We start from the raw sequence: 22,853 nt of genomic DNA, 5'->3' as shown, positions 1-22,853 counted from the left end.
GGAAAGATCTATTTTCTATCTAGGTCACACATATAAGTATATGCTATATATATATGCTTTCAGTTTTGCATGAAGTTCTGGTTACCCTTTCTCAAGACGCGCCACAGGAAAGGAGACCAATAATGATCACAGCTATGACACAGTTCCCATCTAGGAGGCTATCTAAAGTATCACTCTTCCACTTGAAAAAGAGTGATGGTTGAGGCAGGATATGAGAAAGGTCCTGAATGGTTTTTAAAGAGTAAATTTTGTTTATTGTCGTACAAGAACTATGATTCAAGAAGAAATCAAAAATAAATAAGTCACTGAGGATGGCTTCATCAGCTATAAGATATGATAGTCTGGATGTGATTTCTAGGTTAGAAGGTCCCAAAGCACAGATTGCCAGACTCTGGGAGACCACATAAAAGGAAGGGCCATTCCACAACCATCTGCTTTTTTTGCTTTACTGTAAGAGACTGTCTCAGTCAGAGATAGGATACTAACATAGATGGACCCCTGCTCTGACCTGGCATGACAACAATTCTATAAATGTCAATTCAGAGCGCAGAACAAATGAGCTGCCACTCTTATACAAGAACAGTACAACAATTTGTGGGTGATCTAGTAGAAACTCATAATGGATACAAGGAAATACAGTCCACAGAGCTCCAACTCATGAATAACATGAAAGTCCGTCCAGCTTGCTAAATTCATTCAAACTTTTTCACTAACCTGAAAAGTTGACTTTGCCCATTTCTATTCTTTAGTGTGCCCAACTTGACTCTCAGCAGGCACAACTTCATGACATTCAGACCATGCATTAGGAAGATCCTGGGTCTAAGAGTATTTTGCTGCTTCAGATCGTTTGCTCTCTTTCAATCTCTTCAAGATTTTTTTTAAAAATTGAAACAACCCCAAAAGATTTTCCTTTTCTTCTCCACAGTCACAAAGCCTCTTCTGCTATTCTCCTTGTATTTGTTCTGTCCTAAAGCAACATTTTTCTGAATTGAGCTCAACATAATTTGTAATATCAATAAAACGACTGAAACATTCTCTCTCACTCCTTGTTATCCAAAAGAACCTCTGTCACACCACAATTCCATTGTGAGCTGGCTATGAACAGCTCAGAACAATTTAACAAACAGGAAATTTCCATACAACTTAGGCATGAAGGAAGTTCAGGTCCAGGTTGAAAAATCAGACTTCATAAATCTAAACCCTCCAATCCAAGAAACATCACCAGGGTTTGGACACATTTGGGGCTGTAATCTTCAGTGGTAAAATTGGCACAATTTTTACTGATTCTTCAGTCCTTCAAATTCCCCTGACCACAAACATTGGGTTCATGTTCTGCTCTCATTCACACAATGGCACTAACAGCATTGCAGACCCAGGCACACACCCAGCACTGCACATTCAAACACACAGTGGAACCCGACTCCCAGCTAATATAGGTGCTAGATTCTCAGCTAACGTAGGTCCGTATCCATTAAATGCAATTTTAATAGAAAAGCTTTTATCAGAAGTTCTTGAAAATGCTTTTATTGGAAGTGCTTTGTGGCTTAAGAAATGAGGAAGTTGTTACTATCTTGATTACGGAAACTAGGGAAACCAAAGCACATCTAAGGTCATTCAGAAGTTGACCTGTGACATTGAAAAGTGTTTTTTTGAGTAAGAGTACATGCATGCACATACACAAAAAACAGTACAGTTTCACTCCCCTCTACTCTGTTAATGAATTTGATTCCCTTATAGCAGGTAGCTTTGAATGGAAATAAAGTTATGGAGCCCGGTTACCCAAACTATGTGCTGTGGGTGCTTCATTTTATCCAATAGCTCAAGAGCTATTGGGCTATGATAGGATTCCGATCTCATCTCTTCCTGCAGGCACTTTAACCTTCCCAAAGAACACTCTGATACTAGGATGTTCTTCCACATCCTTTCCTCCCAGTGCTGGTGCTAAGAATAGAAGAGGAACTATAACACATTAGAGTAAATGTTCAACTGTCTCCATATCCCATCTCTGACAATGGACAATATCAGATGTTTAGGGTAGAACATGAGAACAGGGAAAGCATATAATGATGTTTCCCACAAATACTCTTCTAGCCTACAACAGCTTGTGACTTCCAGAATGCCTGAGTCAAAGGTGGAATCTGTGTATTTACTGATCTCCATGGCAGCTTTTTTCCATTATTATTTCCAGTAGCTGCCAACACTTAGTAAAATCCCATAACAGAGAGTCCCACAACTTAATTATGTGCTATGTGAAGATATAGTTCACTGTGGACAAGTAATTAAAGCCTCAGACTGACACTAGGACTCAACTATGCCACTTCCCAGCTGAAGGCTCACTCACCTAATGCTCGGTTAGGTGTGGTATGCACATAGGAAGTATTTCTCATTGCATCACATATAATGGAGCAATCCCAAATTACCCAACAGCAAGGTGGTTAAGAAGCTGTTTTGGAAATAGCACACCTGGGTTTCAGTCCCAATTACATTTTGAACCATTTAGGAAAGTGAAATAACACCAGTACAAGAAAGTGGGAGCACCACAGAATATTTGGAGAGTGCACTTTAGAGTTCTTTTGGACAAAGGAGGTAACACAGTTTGTCTACTGGGTTCTGAGTTAGTAATCCATTAGATATAAGAAAGATTCCTCCTCCAGTCTTTAAAAATAGCAAATCATTTCACAGAATCTCAGAACAGTTCCGGTTGGAAGGCACCTCTGGAGATCATCTAGTCCAATTCCCTGCTCAAAGCAGGCTATCCAGGATCATGCCCAGTTGGGGTTCAAATATCTCCAAGGATGGAGTCTCCACAGCCTCCCTAGGAAATCTGTGTTGATCCAGTGTTGATCACTTACAGTAATGAAGTTTTTCCCTATGTTTAAATGGAATATTCTGCATTTCAATTGGTGTCCTTTTCCTCATATCCTTTCACTGGGTACCATTGAGAAGAATCTGGCTCTCTCTTTTTTGTCATCATCCCTCCTCCCCCCTCCCACAGTCAGAGTCACAGCATGTGACAGCCATAGAGTGGTTGTTAAATTTGAATCTCATTCCAGTTACAGCTAGGAATTTTTATCCATACATTTCAGTATTGGCTCTTGTGCAAATTATTTTTTCCCCTCAAGCTGTGAAAACGAGAGCAGGAAACCACCTTTTAAAAAAATGGTCTAGGTGAAGTATTTCTTTGTTTACCTATTTCACCCAGATCTCCTTTTCTCCTTTTGATTTTTATGTCAGGACAGCTTATTTACTTAGGAAGACTTAACAGAGCAATCACTTAAACAAAACTTTTCAACTTTTCCTCAGACGTGCTATGTGCACAAAGAAGGATTTTCACTACAATGTTTAGCAAACAAGTGTTGCCGGCAGAAGAGGGGAACAGGAAGCCTCCAACTCACCCATTACTATCTAAACAGGTACCCAAGGAATTTGTTTTCTAGGATGACCTAAAAAGGGGATGTGTGTTGTCTGCTGCTAACTGCTTGCCTAAGCACTTACAAGCAGCTTATCAGTACAAAACATCAGCATTCAAAGTAAATAAAAACACCTATTGACTCTCATGCAGCAATACACTTAAGTTAGAGATTAATTTAAAAATTGTAGTCAAAGCCCAATGACTTCAGTCAAAGTACACATGTACATGCTCTGCTGAACATTTTGCGGACAGTTTGCTGTACCTGAGCTCTACTTCCCAAAGGACTGCAGCCATCTCTGCAGCCGTTCTATGATTCTATGATCCCCTAGTTGTCAATTTTTCTGTCAGCGTTAGGACTGTCAGTATTAGGACCGCAGTAGTATCACCAAGCCCCACCTTTCTAAGTGCTACACAAACTGTAGGACAAAAGGTAGTTCTTACTCCCAAAGTGTTTATTATCCAGGTACAAGAGGGATGAAGCTACACGTTAGAAGTTTCTGATCTAATAGCTACTCTCAATGAACTTAATACTACATTATGCCAAATATGTTAATATATTAGTAAAGGAGGGGTTTAGAGTTCCAGTGTCATCTTAAACTCAGCTGAAGAATGACCATTAAGGCACAGCCCACAGGTCTTCAAGGAATTACTTTCATCTTTCAAACACGTAGCTACATGTATATACCATTGTTAGATTTCAAAGTTATAAAGCACAAAGACCATCATAGTTTCGTCTTTCTGTGGCCTCATCTGAAGAGGATTTCAGTGATGCAGAAAAGTATCAATAAGTACAGATTCATAGGGAGAATGTGAGCTGTAGGAAAAAGTTTTCCACTTTATCATATCTTCTGGTTGAATCACACAGGCTGCATTACATACAGGACTGATAGTCCTGATTGTCCAGATGTGTTCAAGGGTTTGGAGGTAAAGAGTCAGGGAGAAGAAAATCAGCAGTGCCTCTTCCAGCCCAGCTGCAGAATATATTGGAGATGTGAAGAGCAGAGAGGAAAGAAAGCCTTCTCCAACATCCACCCACCCTTTGCAGTTTCATTTCTTGGGGGGCCACTGGACCTCACTTTCAATCAACTCCCAATGCCATGTAGCAGTACACAGAATGGTTCTTCAGAGCAGGACTCCGGGGCACCCTGAGCACACCCTATCCCAGGTACTAAGCTGCTCAAATGAATGTTCTTAATTACAAATTTGAATCAGAGCTTGTAATAGTGATTGGTCTTTAAAATCATGCCAGACAGCCATACACATTAGGGGAGAAAAATCCGTGAAGGAAAAAGATCTGTATTTTCGCTTCAGCCAAGCTGCTAATATCCTTTTAAACAGCAACCCATCTGACCTAAAAAGTTTCAGAAAATGGCATATGTCTTCTCCACCATCTTAAAATGCCAGTTATCCTTACACTGACCTCAGCAGTAGAGCACCGTAATACTTCGGAGAACAGTCACTCCTCTCATGCACAATGATATGACCTCAATAGAAGTGAACATCTTTTGGATATGACTGCCCTACATGCAGGCTTTCATTCTGCATGTCTTGGCATGAGACAGGAAAGAAATATAACTGCTTCCTGAGGTTAAACACAACCAAAAGGAGGACTAGATTCAACGCATACCGAGTGGAAGTAGGTTGCAAGGATCTTTGCGTGGTTATTCTTGAAAGTAGAGGCTAACAAATAAGCAAAGTATGTGTGCATCTGAGCAGATGTGGGCTGGAACATCATCCTTGGCCATGCAAATATAGCACTTGCTTCCTTCTTTGGCCACATTCATGCTACTAAGCAGAAACCATTTGCTAACCACACAGCAGTGGCATTCACATTAGCAGAAAACCAGACTCCTCGTCTCTTCCTGCTTTGATCAGCAGTTACTGCCCACAGGAATAAACAGAGGGTTGTGTTCTTCACTTGCTCGACGCAGGATCTGCTGTTCTCACATGGACATCAGTGGCAGCAAGAACAGGCCAAGCCTGTTCCAGAAGAGCCATTTGTCCTCATGTAAACCTATCTCCCTGATAGAGCAGCAATATGCACAGCAAGGAAAAGGCAATTCAAAGAGGATTTCCCCCTTTCAAAGTGTGATCTGGAAGAACACACATTTTAGAATTTAAAAACCAAAGCTTGCCATATCCCTTTTTGATGATCTGGAGATTGAACATGAGCTGCCCTACGTCACCAGCCACGAATACAACCATGTCTGCTGCAGAACATGCTATTGAGGGAACCATTTACTGCTAATAAAAAGTCACCAATTCTTCACAAATTCATTGTCCCTATCAGAAAAACGTTACAGAAAGCTTAGAGCTCTAATCCAAACTATTAATAATCCATAAAGAATACTGCATAATAATTCAGAACATCGTTGTTTGCAACAGACAGCAAATGGAAACTGGCTGCTTTAAAACATATTTTGACAGCTGCTAGCATCATTCAACACAACAAATGAAAGAATTTGCTAGAAACAAGCAGAGTAGGGCAGCTAAAATAAGTCTGTAATAACAAAAAGGTCTCTTGTGAAAGCTCTGATTTTCTCCTCTCCCATGTCTTCTTCAGTTATTGAACGTAAACACACTGCTGGGATGGGTGTCAGGAGAGACGGAGCTGCAGGGAAAATTTTGCGAGCTGGATCCTTTTCAGGGAAGTTTAATTAATGGTGTTTCTGAGAAGAATTTTGATTGACAGGATTAGTGCCAGCACTAAAAGTTACTATTTGTGGATCCTGGAGCTCACAGCTCCCATAAAAAAATAAAGCAGTTTAGAAAAGAGCTTTGTGCAAATGAAGGCATTCCCTCAGTGGGGAAGGTTCATGTGAACCTCTTCTGTGGCTTCCCTTCACATGGGTTTTTCCGTGGAGATGGGATAGCAGAAAGTCCCTGGAGAACACCCTCCCCTGGGTGCAGAAGGTTTGATTAGTTTTCTAGGTTAGTCCTTGGGGAAGGTTTCTATAATGGGACAAAATGAAACTCTAAGAATGAATGTTCCCAAACTTCGTGGAGGGGAACATTTGGTTCCACTTCCTTTGCTTTGGGATTTACTTCAGCTTTGTACTGAATACCTTTTTCTTTTAGTTTTCCAATTATACCACCTTCCTACTAAGATAATTTTCTAGTATTCTCCTAGTGACCCTCAGCCCAAAACACAATTTTACTGCTCTAATCTCTTATAATATAATCATTTGGACAAATGATTAAATTGGCCAGAAGCATCACATTTTATTTGATTATTGTGAAATCTTTAAGTAAATCATATTTTAGAAGGGGTAAAGCATTACATGCCAAAACGAGAAACTGGAAATAAGCCAATGCTGCTCCATTGCAAAAGCAAGGGAAGGACCACAGCATCCCAGTTCACACAGGACCACCTACCAGTTTACTGAGCCATCTCCCAGAAACTGTGAAACGGAAGAAGAAAAGATGAAAAAAGGTGATTCTTTCCACTTACTCCATCTCTCTCAATCACCTTCCTCAGACAGGATAACAAAGTAATTCAAATACAGTGATTTCTTCCCAGCATTTTTCAGGCACATCATTTGCATCACATGTTTACTTTCTTGCCCCATATTTTCCCTGCTCTTCTCCTATTTTAATATCCATCATGCCTCCCCTACTATACTGTTTTCCAGGTTTTTTTTGTTTCTCACTCCTGCTCACATTTATTCTACAGCAGATATAACAAATTTCTTGCCCCAGATCCTATTGCCCGGCTTCCTCCTACTCCTTCCTCCTGACATCTGCTACCTCTCAGTTTCTTGTCCTGATCCCATAGTTCATCACGACAGCAAACTTTATCACCTATGAAAGGTTAACATGGCAAGCACCTTTTCCTAAGTAACATATATGTTCAGTCCCACCACAATAATTTTGGATCAGGGGAAATATTTGCAAATACTACAAGGCAAAAAATCAGAAATTGAGAAGTCTTGAATCGTTTCTTAAGAACTCTCAGAACAAACATCATAAGGCTTACAGTAGCATCACAACAGATGTCAGCTATTCCATGTATTATGATAGATCTGTCTTAGCCCAGACTGGCATATACCATCTTATTTTATTTCACCTGTTTATGCATTTCTCAAGAAGTTTACAACAAGGGAAGAGCAAACTGGTCCAGATAAAATAAGAGTCATCACAGAAGTTTTTCCAGAAGCCTGTAATGTCTTTCAAATCCTTTTGGGGCCTTAAAAATGCTTGGATAACATTATTTCTTCATATTATAATCGTTCATACGCATGTGCCTTTCTGGCTTCTAACTGAGGCAAGATGAGCAGAGCTAAACTTCCACAGAGCAAAAACATCATAGTACACCAGAATGCTGCCCCTTATTCAGGAATAACCAGTGCAAATAGCTGGTTTTTAAAGTGGCTATATTATATATGGAAAGCTTGCAAATCAAAGCTTGCATCACTCACATCCCAGTAGTAACATTATTGGTGATTAATATATATAGTTCTATCTTCTTCAATGGTCTTGGTTCCAGTGACCCAACAAACCGCTACTTTTATTCTAGCTACTACATTTCTGTCTGGGAATAGCTGTAGCTTTGGTGCTGTCAGCTCCCACTGCTGCTGTCAATGTTTAGTATGGATGACTGGTATGTGAACATTTAAGGCTACAACATTACTATCTCAACTTTAATTAGCTTAAAAATGGCTGCAGAAAGTACCAGATACTCCTGAATACTCAAGGACCTCTAAATATCCACACAGAAACTTAAATTTTAGTCCACTCAGGAAACCAGATTGATTGTTACAGACAGACACCATCTTCTCCACTACAGAAGTAACGACCTCTGTCATGACACGCTGAGAAATGGATCCTTACCCTGATTTCTTCCTGTTCTGCCCCACAGATGGAGGAAATGAAGTTGCTGGAGAAGGCATGGCAAGTATGTCTATTTTCTAACTTTTCACCTAATGTGCAAACACAAAAACTTGCAGTTTGCAATTGATCATCTAAAGAAAAACCACCGAGGCTGCTTGTCAACCTTCAAACACTACCTGTGTGCTCAGTGATACCTGAGCTTTGCCAAACCCGCTCCATTTATTTTAATGAACTACAACTCATAAATTCAATATGCAGTTTAAATCTTTCCTTGCTTGGCAGCCATATAAACAGCAAGGAATGTGCACATAAAAAAAGTTATCCTGGTCACACCTATAACTTTTCCAAAAGGAAGGGCATGCTCAGGTACTGTAGATGAGAATCTAGATGACTGAGCCCCAGCTACTTGTTTAGACTGCTAGCCTTGCTTTCAATGGTAGGAAATATTACATAAAATCCATGTAACACATACAAGCTAAGTGCAAATGATGAAAGAAATCAGCAAGGGAAAAGAGGCCAGAAATCTGTTGTGATGGAAGAATAGCAGCTGGGAAAACTGAAGTCAACCCAGCTATGTTATTTTTTAATTAAAAATAAACATGGGCTTTGTTGCCAAGGGATTGATTAGCATTCCATTTAAAAAGGGGAAAGAAAAAAAAAAAAAAAAGGAATTTTGTTTTACTTCATTCTCATTCTCCCCCAACCTCCCTCCCCTCTTCTGCCTCCTCCTTCCCCCCCAAAAAAAGTATTTATAGATTTTGCAGAAAAAAAACCATAGTGATAAAATTTAGGTCAGTATGCAATATGACACAGAGCCACCTATTTTTAAGGCATTCTCTTTCTCTCACATGAATGCCTGTTTTATTGAAAATAGTCAGATACTATCATTTTAATTTTGTTAATTATTTCATCTTCACTACTGACCTCCTTGCTAGCTATAGAGGTATGCGTGACTGCACTGCCTGAGACTGCATGTGTGTAGATTATAAAGGGCTCTTTGGACAGACCTTCTAATGAAGGTTTCAGCAGACCCACGTTAATCCTTCCAAGTTCAGCCTTGCTTCTCCTCAATCAAATACTACAGCAGCTTTTATTCATGCCTGGATGGGGGGTTGTCCTATCTTTTATGAAATTAGCTTGTGTCCAAGACCACTAAAGGTCTTACACTGTTTCTTTGCAGTCCTCACTTCACAAACAGGAGTGCGAATTCACTAACAGAGAAAAACCAAAGAATCCAAAGACTCAGTTCCAGATTTTCATACATTCCGAGGACTCACAGGTTAATTACTTTTGAAGGCTGACTACCTCATTAGCCCCTATTTTCATTCATAGCCCCTCTTTTTCATTCATCTATCTTTTACATTTCTTGTGTGCTTTTATGATGCCTGACCTCAGAGAAGCTTTCTGCTACCAAGGTCTTAGCCACAGACCAGCCTTATCACAATTATTTCTCTACACTGCTTCCACATCACATTTCAAAATCTTATCTTGCTTAATCAACTTCTACTTGCCCTCTCCCCACTTGCATTAGTAGTTATTTACATTTTGTTTAAGATGTTTTAGGCCATAATTCGTATGAAATACATATCCAGAGGCAGTTGCAATTGTTCTGATAAAACATGTAGGAGCCAATGGAGTAAACCTTCCCCAAAAGAGGTCAATGAAATTGAAATTTTCTATAGAATTATCCACCTGCAACCGAGTAAAGTCATCAGTTCTGGTTGAATCAAAGAAAGATCTATCTAATGATTAGCCATTGAGCTGACTTGTGAGAAAAGAGAATTCAGGTGAAGTGAAAATACTTATATAGACCTCCTGCATCTCAGATAAGTACCATCACGTGCAGCAAGTCACCAGCCTAAGGGCTGTTCTGCAGTATAACTTGCTTGCATCTATCTGGAGTCATTCCAGTTTACATTAAAAAAGTCCATTGACAAAGGGAATAGAATAATTCATTATTTATTCAGTGCAGAGCAGCTCTAAAAAGAGAGTCCTGAGCAGGAACAGCACAGTACAGGATGATCAATATACCCACATTTTCACAAGAAAGACCCAACCTCCATCCCAGCTACACAGACTGGTATTTAAACTTTCAATCTTGCAAGGAGACCTAGCCAGTGGACTAGACTGAAAGTGTCTCTCTTTCTGCTTTTCTACCTGATGAGGTCTTTCTACGCATCCTGTTGCATTTCCAGCAAGATTCTGAATTTGTGAAAACAAAGACAGAAATAATTTTTCACCCAGTTCTGGTCAGTATCTGCTGACTCACATCCAGATTCCTCTAGTATCTGCATCTTCCATTGACTCCAGAGAAAAGTTGTGGTTGACCACAGACATAAGGTTAGAGAACTAAATAGCATAATGCATATTATTTGTGATGCAACAGTAAGCACAGGAGAAAGAGGATACTGGGTTGCAGAACATTTTTCTTTGTGCTCTGCATATTTTTGGAAGAGGAATGAAAACCGCATTAGGCAAAGAAATGTATTTGTTTTGTCTCAAGGACATTGGCTCACAAAGAAACGTTGCTGCAACTAGTGAGAGTTCAAGTCATTGTTGCCCAAACCATATAAAAAAAACCCCAACCAAACAAAAAAACATTAAAAAGCCTTTGGAACTCAGATGTTATTCCTCATCCCAACCAAATGTAGATAATTCGACAGCTTAGTGACCAAGAGTACACAACAAAGAATGACTTTTCTGGGTAATTCAGCATCGAAGCAGAGCTGAAACTAATTCTATGAACATTAATTCTCTTTTGCGGCAACACAAAATTGCATTAAACATTAGAAAATAAGAGGGGCGGGGGAGAGAATAGCTTGGCACTTGCAGAACCTAGCCATGCTATGCTTCGGCCTCCTTCAGTTTTACACTGATTTCCATGTAAGAATAGAATTTAGTTGAATTAAACATGATTGGAGGGATGGTTTTATCTTTCAGATGGTCACTTGCTGCTTCAGTCTAAGGGTTACATGAGAACAGAGAAGTCAGAGAGGCTTCTCAGTTGAACTCTTCCTTTTCCAGATAGGGTGACTATTTGACTATCAAAATAAGAACATCCTAATTCTGACTACTGAAGAGGATTCTACTATCCTTCCCACAGCATTTTTGCTTTTGTTCAAGATCTGCAACAGCTCAATCTAAAAACCAAAACAAAGAAAAAGATGTGGGAGGTTTGTTCCATTGCCTGAATAATAGCAGGGAGGTATGTACAATCACACAAATACTGAGGAAGACAGGGAAACCAAAGTGAAACTCAAAAATACAAATGGAAGATAAGAGATCCTCTCTAGCAGGGAAGAATTGTAACAAAGTCACTTAGAAAAGCCATCAGCCTTTTATTCAGAAAACCAGTCATATCAGTAAGGAATAACGCAATGATTCTACTGTGTTTTAAAAGCCTGGGAGCCTCTTGTCATATGATAATAATGCTATTTTGTCTTTTAAATCTGAGACCAAGAAGCTAGGCCACTGAAAATGCAAGCATGTGCCAAAACGGGCAAAACATTTAAGACCATCCACATGTGCCATCTTCATCTGGCAAACAGAAAATGGAATGCTATTCACAGCCCTTTGATATTTCTTTGTTTCTCATGGGAAACTAGTTGATGTTGTCTATTGTCAGCTCTCATTGTTAACAACACTCAGGGAGAGTTTATTAATTTTATGTCCTGATGCCATTTGTCCAAAGTAACCTTTCTATAAGGGTCACATTAGGCTAATAAACAGCAAAGTATCATATAGACATCAGGATTCATTCACTGAGTGGATTTCAAGATGACCGATGCTTCGATCTTACGAATTTCTTATTTTAAAACAGAACCCTCGTGTCAGCCTCAGGATTTCCTTGATCTTTAATTTGTAGAAATATACTAAACTAAACAACAGTCTCCCACTCTACTGATTTCTCCTACCATGTAATATACAAAAATACAGTTCAAAGAACATTGCCATTTGAATATGCTCCATCTTCCTTTCCTGGTCCTGTTGAAAATTTGGGAATGAAGTAGTTCATATATGAAATGATGCCTAGCTTCATCCATTCAATAGATGCCAAGTTATGACTTCTCCCAGTTCAGAGAGCAAATGTTTTAACTGAAATGGCAGAGGCCCACACCTTCAGAATGTCACATCATGACAATGACATGAAGTTAGCACCAGTTTAGTTTCATTTGTTTTGATACAAGTCAGAGAGGGGAACTCTGGTCTCTACAGTCCTAACACTTTTAAACCTATTAGACCTCTCTACCTATCACAACTTGCATCTACTTTAGGCAGACTAAAAATAACATTACTTCTGGTGGTCGAGTGAAAGAAGCTGACAGAAGGAGTAGCTATAGAAATAAACCTGCCCTATGCTTTAGATAAAAAACACACCCAAAACACACAACACGGGGAAGAAAAGGGGATGCGGAAAATGAAAGAGGATGTTAAAAACAGAGGAAAAGCAGCCGTGATACAGAAGTATAAAAGAAGATAAAAAAGATGGGGAGAACAGTTGGCACAGAGGGAATCAGACCAACCTGAAAACAGGTTAACAGTTTAGCAGTAGGCTTGAGCTAGGTTCATCACACTAAAGGACCAAAGTAACTTTTACGGGTCCCTCCAGCTTATGGTTGGGGCTCATTGCAGCTGCATGGTGACACATCCTCAGTGATGCTTGTCCCTTCTATAGACACCAAAAAGACAGATGATCTGCACTGCTTGATTTTGCATCTAGGAAAGAGGCCCACACAGCAATAGAGAAGGAATCTGTCGATTTACTGTCAGATAGGAGACCTGCACAGAAAGCCTTATGATAACAAATACTTCATGCAGCGCGGCTCATTCTACCTACCTTTGCAGAAACAGGAGATTAAAAATAGATAATCAAAGGTGAAAAGAAAAAAAAAGAGAGAGAGACATTGAGGGTTTGAGAAGTTAGATGGCTAGTGGTTTAGATCTGAATTTGATCTACAAAACAGCTTTTGTCAAAACAATTAAATTGTTCTCCTCCAAGCCATTCATCATCTCAGATATTTTTCTAATTTTGACTTCTACCCACTAGAGAGCAGAAACTTCCTAAATAATTATCATCTAGGGATTCCTCAGCTGGAATTTGGGCTGGCCGACATAATTCCTCCACACAGTGCTCCTCGACTTTTTCCCATAGACCTCGCATTGCAGTGCAATGCCTGGAATGCCAGCTCCATGCTGCAGAAATTAGCCTTCTGTGCGACAATGTCAGATTCAATCACTTGGCAGCAAGACTGTGAAAACTAATAGTGTGCTCCCACCTCTGTTTTTCAGTGATAACTTGTTTCTAGGATGAATTTGAAAAGAGGGGGGAGGGAGCAACCAAAAAAGTAATTATGAAGTTTTCTAACTGATGTTGGATTAGCAGCTTCAGAGAATGAAGCCTTTCACTGTTGTACAAAGCTGACAGAGTACCAGTGATGGTAGTGGCAGCTATTGCAGCCCAGTTAGGCACAAACTGACTCCCAGTTAATGTCTGGCTACTTTGCACTTTCCTGACAGGGTGGGACAGGAGCTATATCATCCTTCTAGTAGCAAATCACTGATTCCATACACAGCATTGTCCTCAGCGTATCTGCGGGAAATCAAAAGAGCTGCATCCCAGCATGAGAGGAACACGGTTGAAACTCCACACAGGGAAGGCTTCAGGGGAAGACATTATCTCTTCCCCTGGTGAAGTCTGTATGGTTTCTTGCAATACATGAGCACAAATATATCTCTAATCACTTTTAGTCGACATTCAACAGCAGTAAGGTTTTTGGTTCTGTCTATGGTATTCGTATGATTTCCACTGCAATACTGAGTGTTTTACAGTTTCCAATCTCGCAACAAACCTATGGAGAAAAGAGTGATTTCTGTTCTCATTTTACACTAGGCTGATTGTAACACAGGGAAAATAAACTTATACGGTCAGAGACATGTTCTGTGAATGAAGACCGTACATGGGGGCCTCCCAGTGCATCAAACAGTGGTCCAGCCTTTTTTTTTTTTTTCTCCCATTTGGTCTTCTTTACAGAGGGAAAAAAAAAACACCAAAAACCAAAACCACAACTTTCTCTGAAAGAAACAAATGCTCCATTTCCTAGAAACACAAAACTGGTTTCTGTCAAATTCTTTCAGCGGTATGCTCTGAAAAGGGAGAGAGGGCAGCGACAAGTGTGGCAGAAGATGATAAATTGCTGTCTTCTCTAGAAATAGCAATTCCGTTGCTGTCAACTTCCTTGTTTGAGCCAGAACAATCTTTACATGGATTGAAGGGCCTCTTATACATCCATAAATGACATCCAAAGCATTAAAAATATTGGGAGGAGGAGGAAGGAGAAAAGAGGAAGCTTCAGACAAAGCCCTAAGTACTGTCTAGTTCTAAGCGTACAATGCAGCAACAATATCTTTAGTGCCCTACTGAAACTTCAAGTGGATCACATGTGCCTGGTAATAGACCAAACATCTGTGAAGATGATACATGGTTAAAAATATTTATATAGTTAATGTAGAGACCGTGATTTATCAGCCCCCAAACTGTGCAACATTTTTACTTCAAGACAGATATAATAAAATTTCAGATGGACATTCAGGAGAAAGCTGAAAGATTGTCTATAATCAAAATTTTCTACATACGTGCCGTGTCTTAAGGGTTCTTGTCTCACTGGAATTCTTAAAATCAGACACAAAGCTTAAGAAGTACCCACTTATCTACTTTCTTTATTCTATTAAAGAGGAAAATATTCCCTGAGTGCTTTCAGAAGAGGTATGCGATATGTATATCTACACTCTGACATGAAATCTCAAGTCTTCTTGAACTACAATTCTTCCATGAGGTGTCCATGACCTAAGACTCACAAGCAGACCAACCAATTGCAAATGAAGCTCTCCCAGTTTTAGGACAAACACTCAAAAATTACTCCATTCTCAGAGGTGCACATTTCTCTGTGGATTGATTTGCCACTATTTTTAAATACCTGCCTCAATACAAAGACTGTTTGGTTGTACATAGAAGTCACAGCATTGTTTACTCTCTTCTGGTGCCCTGCACATCGCCCCCCTAGTAACGCGTCCACAGCCAAGTAATTATGGACCACACTATCTAGGTAAACTCTCTTGCTAGAGCAGAAAAGAAAAAAAAAAAAAAAACACCATAAAATTTCACGAGTTCAATCTTGCCTTTACAACGGCAGCAAACAGCTTCTTCTAGGAAGGGAAAACTGTGCTACTTCAATGAGAGGTACAATTCTGAACACATGTGGCTAAGCCCTTACAAATCCCTGGGTAGACATGGTTATTTCAATTTGAGAGCTTAGAGTGTGACTGGAAGTCTGAACACTTTGAAGATGACATAAATCAAAGTAGCCTCTTCTTCAGCATGGTGATTTCCCCTACTTGGGGTTCTTTCCACTTTGAGAGAATGGATAAAAACTAGTCTCTCAAAGCAATACACACTGTTCACTAAATTGTGTGAAGTACTATTGTTTTTTTTTTTAAGGAGAGAAAAAGGAGCTTTTTTCCTCATGTCTGCTGGTACAGCTTAATAACTTGTTATAATGACATGGTGCTAGGTGACTACTTGACTGTAGAACATAGACAGAAAGTCAGCTTCTTTCCAATTTAAATGCTAAGAGAAACCTCAGCGCTGTGGTATAAGGGAAGCATGGTGACACGTGACAAGTATTCTTGTACCGACAAGCATGTGCCAACAGTAGGGTTTTCAGTACGTTTTTCAGAATAATACTATATGCTAAAAGAAAAGTCGTGTGAGATTCCTGCTACCTCCCCACCATGCTCTTTAGTGCAATCAGATGGTTAGCTCTGTTCCTTTTGGGATGTCTTTAATATGTCCCATGTGAAGGTGGCCAGCCCAGCTACTTGAACAGAAGTCACTTCAACCATGTGCGCAGTGAGATACAGCTGAAGCACCGCTCAGCCTTAACGATACAAACTACCATGGCCATAGCTGCAGCTGGTCTCCCGTAAGAAGAGATCCTGGGACCACTCTGTACTAACAAGGAACTACAGCATCGTGCCTGCTGGATTGGTCTGAAATACGAGCACACCATTTTGATTCTCCTCTTGCAACAGTTTTCCCCTACTCTTTCCTCTACTATGATAAATTCCCAACACCACAGAGACAACACAACATAAGAGGCTTGTCATACGCTTTGCACAGTCCAGAGGCTGATCTGCAGCCTCCAAATTTGTCTAGAGCACATAACCTGAGCTCCATTTATATACTATCATTCCCACTGGGAGTTTGGTGCTCTGTGTGTTATACTATATACTTTTTGTAACTAAGAGAACAATCCCTGTTTATGTCTACAGATGGCTGCATAAAGTAATTTGACATTTCAAAGGAGACCAAAAACAGCGTAACCGTTCATAGAATCACAGAATCATTTAGGTTGGAGAAGACCGTCAAGGTCATAGAGTCCAGCCTACATCACCAGAGTAATTATGGACAAACTCTCAATGTCAAGAGTTTCGTTCTGGATGCAGGGTAATGTGATAGACAACAAAACACAGATAACACTAATATTAAACATTAATAAACAAGCTACTAAGAATTACTAGGGTCCTAGTCATAAGTCATTTACAATGGAATAGAATATATTCTTAAACAGAAATCAGCATGTTAATGGATTGTTAGTTACCATGACTAATGAGCAAAGCTATTTTCCACTGATACCGGCATCATTCATATCAGTAACTTCCTGTGATCACTTATGAGCCCTTTATTTTATAAACTTGGAAATAAAGTACTAAAGCGGTCTTAATGGAGAAGCTTTGATCACAGAACCCTGGAAGAGGTACTTCAAGATCACAGGGCACCCTTGCCTTGCTCTCAAGCTCCAAAATTAGTTCTGACAGACAAGTACCTGGCTTGGCCAACACACATGTTTCTAGGAAGGCACAAAATATAGATTTCTGAAGGTATAAATAACAGTTAAGTGCCCAAACTGCATAAGTTTTAATAGGGTTTATGCACCTTGTATCTTTGAAAATTTCTTTGAAAAAAAGTCAATCACCTCCAACAAAGATTGAAAAGAGTCAGGTTTAGATAACCAAATTTTTATTCCCAGTTACGCTCATTTACATTTAAAGATGGCATAACACTCCAAGCATGGAGAAATTAGTTTAGATTATTTTGAGATCAGGAAAGCAGTGGATGTTGTTTATCTCAACTTTAGTAAGGCTTTTGACATTTGTCTCATAGCATATAACATCCACATAAACAAAGAGATCGATAGAAAACTGTGAGAACTGTCAGGCCCAGAGGGTTGAGATCAATGTTATGAAACCCGCTGGGAGGCCAGTCATTGGTGGTGGTACACCAGGGTCAACATCGGGACCAATACTGTGTAACATTTTCATTAAGAACACAGATGATGGAAATGTCCGCACAAGTTTGCAGACAATATAAAACTGGAAGGAGTGGTTGATATACCAGATGGTTGTGCTGCTGTTCAGAGGGACCTTGACAAGCTGAAGACATGGTCCAACAGGAACCTTATGAAGTTCAACAAAGAGAGATCATGAAGTCTCCATTCTTAGAGATATTCAAAAACCAACTGGACATGAGCGTGAGCAACCTACTCTAGCTGACCCTGCTTTGAGCAGAAGCAGGGAGGACTACGAAATCTCCAGAGGTCCCTTGCAACTTCAGCTGTTCTGTGATTCTGCAATTACAGTAGAGTTTCATGATAACTATACACAGATACATCTTGCAATATATGTAGCACAAAAACAGTGTGCAAATGTACAAACCATACTATCTTCTACAGTATAAAAGTACAACAGGTACTTTTGTAATAACTTAGGTAATAACTTCTCGGTGGAAACTATTCCTATGTATTCCAATTTGCATCAGTGGAAGTTATGAACAATACACATTAACAAGTTCTTGTTCTGAAGAACAAGTTTCAATGTTATCCTGATAAAAATGCTTCTATCAGAACAATTATTTTTAACAACTCAGCATCTTACATGGAACTGCTCTAATTATTGCCTTAATCAACATCATAACTTACAAAACGGCTTGCAATTAACATATGGTAAATAGCATCTGCCAATTAGACTATCATGTACACTGTACATCTGATTCCTGTTTTCAATGGAATGCAGCTATTTGTGCTGGATCTTGTCCAGAGTCTCTGCTTTGGCATCTAACACTCTTTGGATAAGCAACCCTCAACTTTCTGCTGCAGTTAAAGGGAAGACAAGATTCCTGCACATATGAATTAGGTCATAGATATGAACCTTGAAAGGAGGTTCATTAGTCATTTTTAGAGCTCCACTGCTTTAAAGTAGAAGAAAATAAATCACAGAACACATCCACTTCATCACTGCATACCGTCATCACAAACAGCAAAGTTAAATCTGTATTAATCACATATAACCCACCCATTTCTCCTTTTGTTCCCTGTCCATCCTTTCCCCTTTCTTTTTTTGTTAAACTTCATGGCCTAGAAACAAATATAGGTATTTTATTCAATTGTTAAAGATCGCATCTCTGCTGTTGGTGAGTGTCTTCTGTGAATAGCCAAGGATTCACACTTTCCAGGGCCACCTATGGTTGCTCAGCATCTGTCAGGACTGGATGGCTTATCTTGACAAATAATCAATTTACTATTAATGATCCCTTTCCTCAGATGTGCTGCTTTCTCTAGAGCAAGGATTCTTGAGTAGCAATAAGTGACTGCTTCAAAGTTGTAGAGACATATAGGCTAAAGGACTGACTTGCCCTGTGTAGTGTTTTGTACAGAGCCCACAGCTTGCACTCCTGATGGATCTGCAATATCCAAACACACGGTGCACAGCAAACCATAGAGCAGAGGTATCAGATGTGAAGGCCCTTAAACCTCTTGCACAAGGCAACTAGGAATTCCAAGCAAATACGCAACCAAAGCATGAAGGAAAATTAAGAACTATCTTAGAACTTCCATAAGCATTGCTTTCACTTTCCAAAACCGTTCAAAGGAACGTGCTCTAAATGGGAAAAAAAAAAAAAAAAAAGCACCACAGAACCTCTGCTTTTACGTGCCTCAGTAACTCATACTAGAGTGGAAAAACAATTTTTGTCAAAAAGATTTCGCCACTGGCATGGGTGACAATTCTATTGAGGATCTGAGAGGAAAAGCATGCTAAGGGGACAGCCACTGCCACCATTATCAGTTGAGCTACGGCAAACAATTTGAGCTTTTGAAAGTTACCCTTTACCAGAAAAAGAGAAAGCTGTGACCTGAGAGTCAAGATGAGACTTATCTGCCTAACTCTGCCACATAATTTGGGGTGAGATGGGGGGCAAGGGTTTGCCTCAGTGCTTCTTCTTCCCCTGCTGCCCTTTGATTCTCATCTGGTCAGATTTTAAGTCTTTGAGGTCTTGGAATTCTTTTCAACATAAACAGTGCTTGAGCTCCTCACAAGTATGGTATAAAACTATTAATATAGACAATAGAAAGTGTTTTGGTTTCTTTTCTCTGGGATGGGGAAAATACTGATAGAAAGTCAAAGGAAGCATGCAAAATTTTCCACACTAACCTACTTAATGCATGTTGCATAGTCAAGGTCCATTATGAGCAATGGAGGCTTTGCTTCAGTCTGAAAGGCAAAGCCTGTTGTCATTTCCATCTATGTAATGTACATAGCAAAGGTTTATGTGCAACGTTCCATCATGTGTTCTTGTTGCTGTCAAATATGGAAAGGGAAGAAAATGGAAACATGAATCAATGAAGTCATTTTCCTTCCCACGTACAACCTCAGGCTGAAATGATTTCACAAGCAAAACAAGTTTGAGTGGCAGCAACATTTGAGAGGAGGAAATCCAAAGGAAACCTATGTTCATCAGAAGGTGGTGCTGATGATTCAACAGGCAGCAACCCTACGGCAAAGTCCTTAATGAATCAAGGTCTTTGTGTGATATGTGGCTGTCACTGCTGGAGACCTTTGACTTTCATAAAAGAGAGTGAAAAAGTGCGTAAAGGCTATACTCTCTCCTATACCAAGCAAATCCTGAAGGGACTGTAAGACTGGTTCCCTTTATTCTCCCTTTACATCCAACGTCCTGCTGATACATAAAAAAAATATTGGTCTAGTAACTGCTGTAATTTCTGGCAGCTCTCAATCATCTCCACTAAATTAAAATTCAAGTATGCATAAATGTAAAGGAAAAAAAAACCAACACCCAGGTTTCTTGGATTCTCTTACTGGAGTTATAATGGGAAGGGTAGACACAGGGGCCAGTTACACTGACATTGTTCCAGTTAGCATGTTGCTTCAGCCATGGAATTTCTCCACAGGATAACTGTGGTGGGATTGCACCCTTTTTGCACCAGACAAAATGGACAAGCCTGGGACTGAGAACAAAACCCTCAGTCTTGACCTTTCATCACTGCTGAAAGTCTCACTGTAATTTTCACAAGAGTAGAAGTGCTTGGGAGCATTAAATTCAAGCTCCCCTCACTCTGTGTCTCCTCTGTAGACTAAGATGTATGTGTACCCTACCTAGATTTATGAGATCCTGCATACCAGGATTGATCTGGCCATGTCAGAACACACCTCTGCTGCCTTCCCCTTTCCTCCGCATAGTCAAGTGGGCTTTAGCAAAACCAGGAGTTCAAAACAATTAAACGGCAACTGCTTTCCCCTCATTTCACTCTCCCTGCTCCTGACTCATTACTGTTTCACATGCTCTACTATTCAGTACCTCCATTTGAGGTAGGATTTGAAGAGGATGAGGGGAAGTGGGCAGAGGGAAAAACTGACCCATTTTTTTCCCCTTGCACATCACTTTCTAAAAAGACAGGTGAGGAAGGTACATGGCACCTTAGCTGATGTATTAGCTACTCCTGTCATTTCAAGGTAACCTTAGACTTGGAAAGAAATGCGGCAAGCTTGAACCACATTAAAGCTCTGATTTAGCAAAGTGCTTTGAAACACATGCTTACAGTTAAGCATGTGCCTAAATGCTTTTCTGAATTAGGACCTATGTTGGTAAAAGGGGCAATTGATTAATGGCTTCTGACAACCACCAGAAACTAATGAGCCACAGACCTCTGCTTTTTCCTCCAAATGACTGTACTTAAACCCGAAGGAAATTTCATTATGGAAACAGAAAACACTTATAAATAAATCATACGTGTCTCCTTTGCAAATATTAATTTTTATCTGCAATTAGTGGTAAACCCAAACTTCCTTTTGTACGGTAATCGGAGACAGTGCCATTTGCCCTATGTAACTGGTTACTCATTCAAACCCATAAATTTCTTTCTAGAATTGCATGGTCTACGGAAAGCTCTACGAATCCAGCTAAATCAACCATGAAATATGCAGCATCCAACATACTAACCAAAATGTCTGACTGGGACATAAACTTCAGAATGAATCAAGCCAGCACTGTACAATCCACCTAGAAATCAAGAGCTCAGTAACATGATGTGCCGAACATGAACAAATCTGCTTCAAGCTGCTCCTCACTGAGACACATTACAGGATCACATCCCAGGAAATTAACACAAGCTATTCAAGCTTTCCCACATGAGAGATGGAAAAAGTCTGAAACAGCGAGAGGATACCCTTGGTCCTTCTAAGATGCCGTCCAGCTCTCTATTTGCCAAGCTGTACTCCATCACAGGGGCTTTTTAACTGGCAATGGGTTTTAGTTGACTTCACTTTATTTGTATTTAGTAAGAGTCAGGACGATCCTGTGTCCAAGGCACATCTGCAGGAGCTGTGACATTCAAGTCTAACATCAACCTTACCTAAATATCATTAAACATCTCATCTTGCTTTCCCTAGCACCATCGATATTATTGCAGAGCACAGCCAATGCTTCCAGTACGACAAAAGCAATCACTTCTGTTAACACTGATGTCTTGATCTAACAGATATACCTAGAAACTTCAAGACCATAAGTTTTTATGTGCCCCAACAGGGACACTAACATCTGAGGTCTCATTGATATAATTCATAAAAAATCTGAAATTTTTCTCCCTTCTTCTGCCTTTTTATGTGTATTTTAATCATCTGAACCAGGTTTCAAGAGTAGACATATGCTATGTAATGAAAAATAACATTAAAAATATACTATTTATGCCATACAGCAAGATTTTAATGGGTGTTAACATTGCTTGAAGGGCAGACATGGAAGTGGCCTTCACACAAGATGCTAACTGGGAGCAGTTAGTTTTTTTGTTCTCATACTCTTTCTCGAAAGAGCACTAGTTCACTTGTAATTCTAAGGATAGCTAAGGTAGTTGGAATTCATAAAATCATCTAGGTTGGAAGGGACCTTTAAGATCATCGAGCCCAACCATCAACCTAACTGTGGTTGACTAGTTACACTTAGACTGGGGTTTCACAATCACTAAGTTCGTGCACAAATGTACCACCAAAGCCTGCAAATCTGATCATCTGTGGTTCTATTAGCTTAGGGAGTTTACACTAGCATTACACCTTTGTACCAGCTCTATGACCGCTTTGCAAGCAAAGGAAATACATAATCCACCAAAAACTCTGCCAGTATGAAGTTAAACTGCCAGTTTGCTTGCTAGTAACAGGAATCAGCAGAAAGAATTTGTATCATGATTGCATTACACTATCCAATGAC

The 22,853-nt window shown here is 39.8% G+C and overlaps 1 protein-coding gene across 1 annotated transcript in view; it reads right to left on the bottom strand.

Moving 5' to 3' along the window:
- The window catches only part of CALD1 (caldesmon 1), a 198,034-nt gene that overhangs the window by 120,608 nt on the left and 54,573 nt on the right, over window positions 1–22,853 (bottom strand). The window lies entirely within an intron of this gene.

This window comes from Charadrius vociferus, unplaced genomic scaffold (assembly GCF_000708025.1).
Source record: "Charadrius vociferus isolate BGI_N301 unplaced genomic scaffold, ASM70802v2 scaffold90, whole genome shotgun sequence".
Lineage (NCBI taxonomy): Eukaryota > Metazoa > Chordata > Aves > Charadriiformes > Charadriidae > Charadrius > Charadrius vociferus.
Note: the sequence above shows the minus strand (reverse complement) of the source record. Positions and strands in the feature narration are given on the sequence as shown.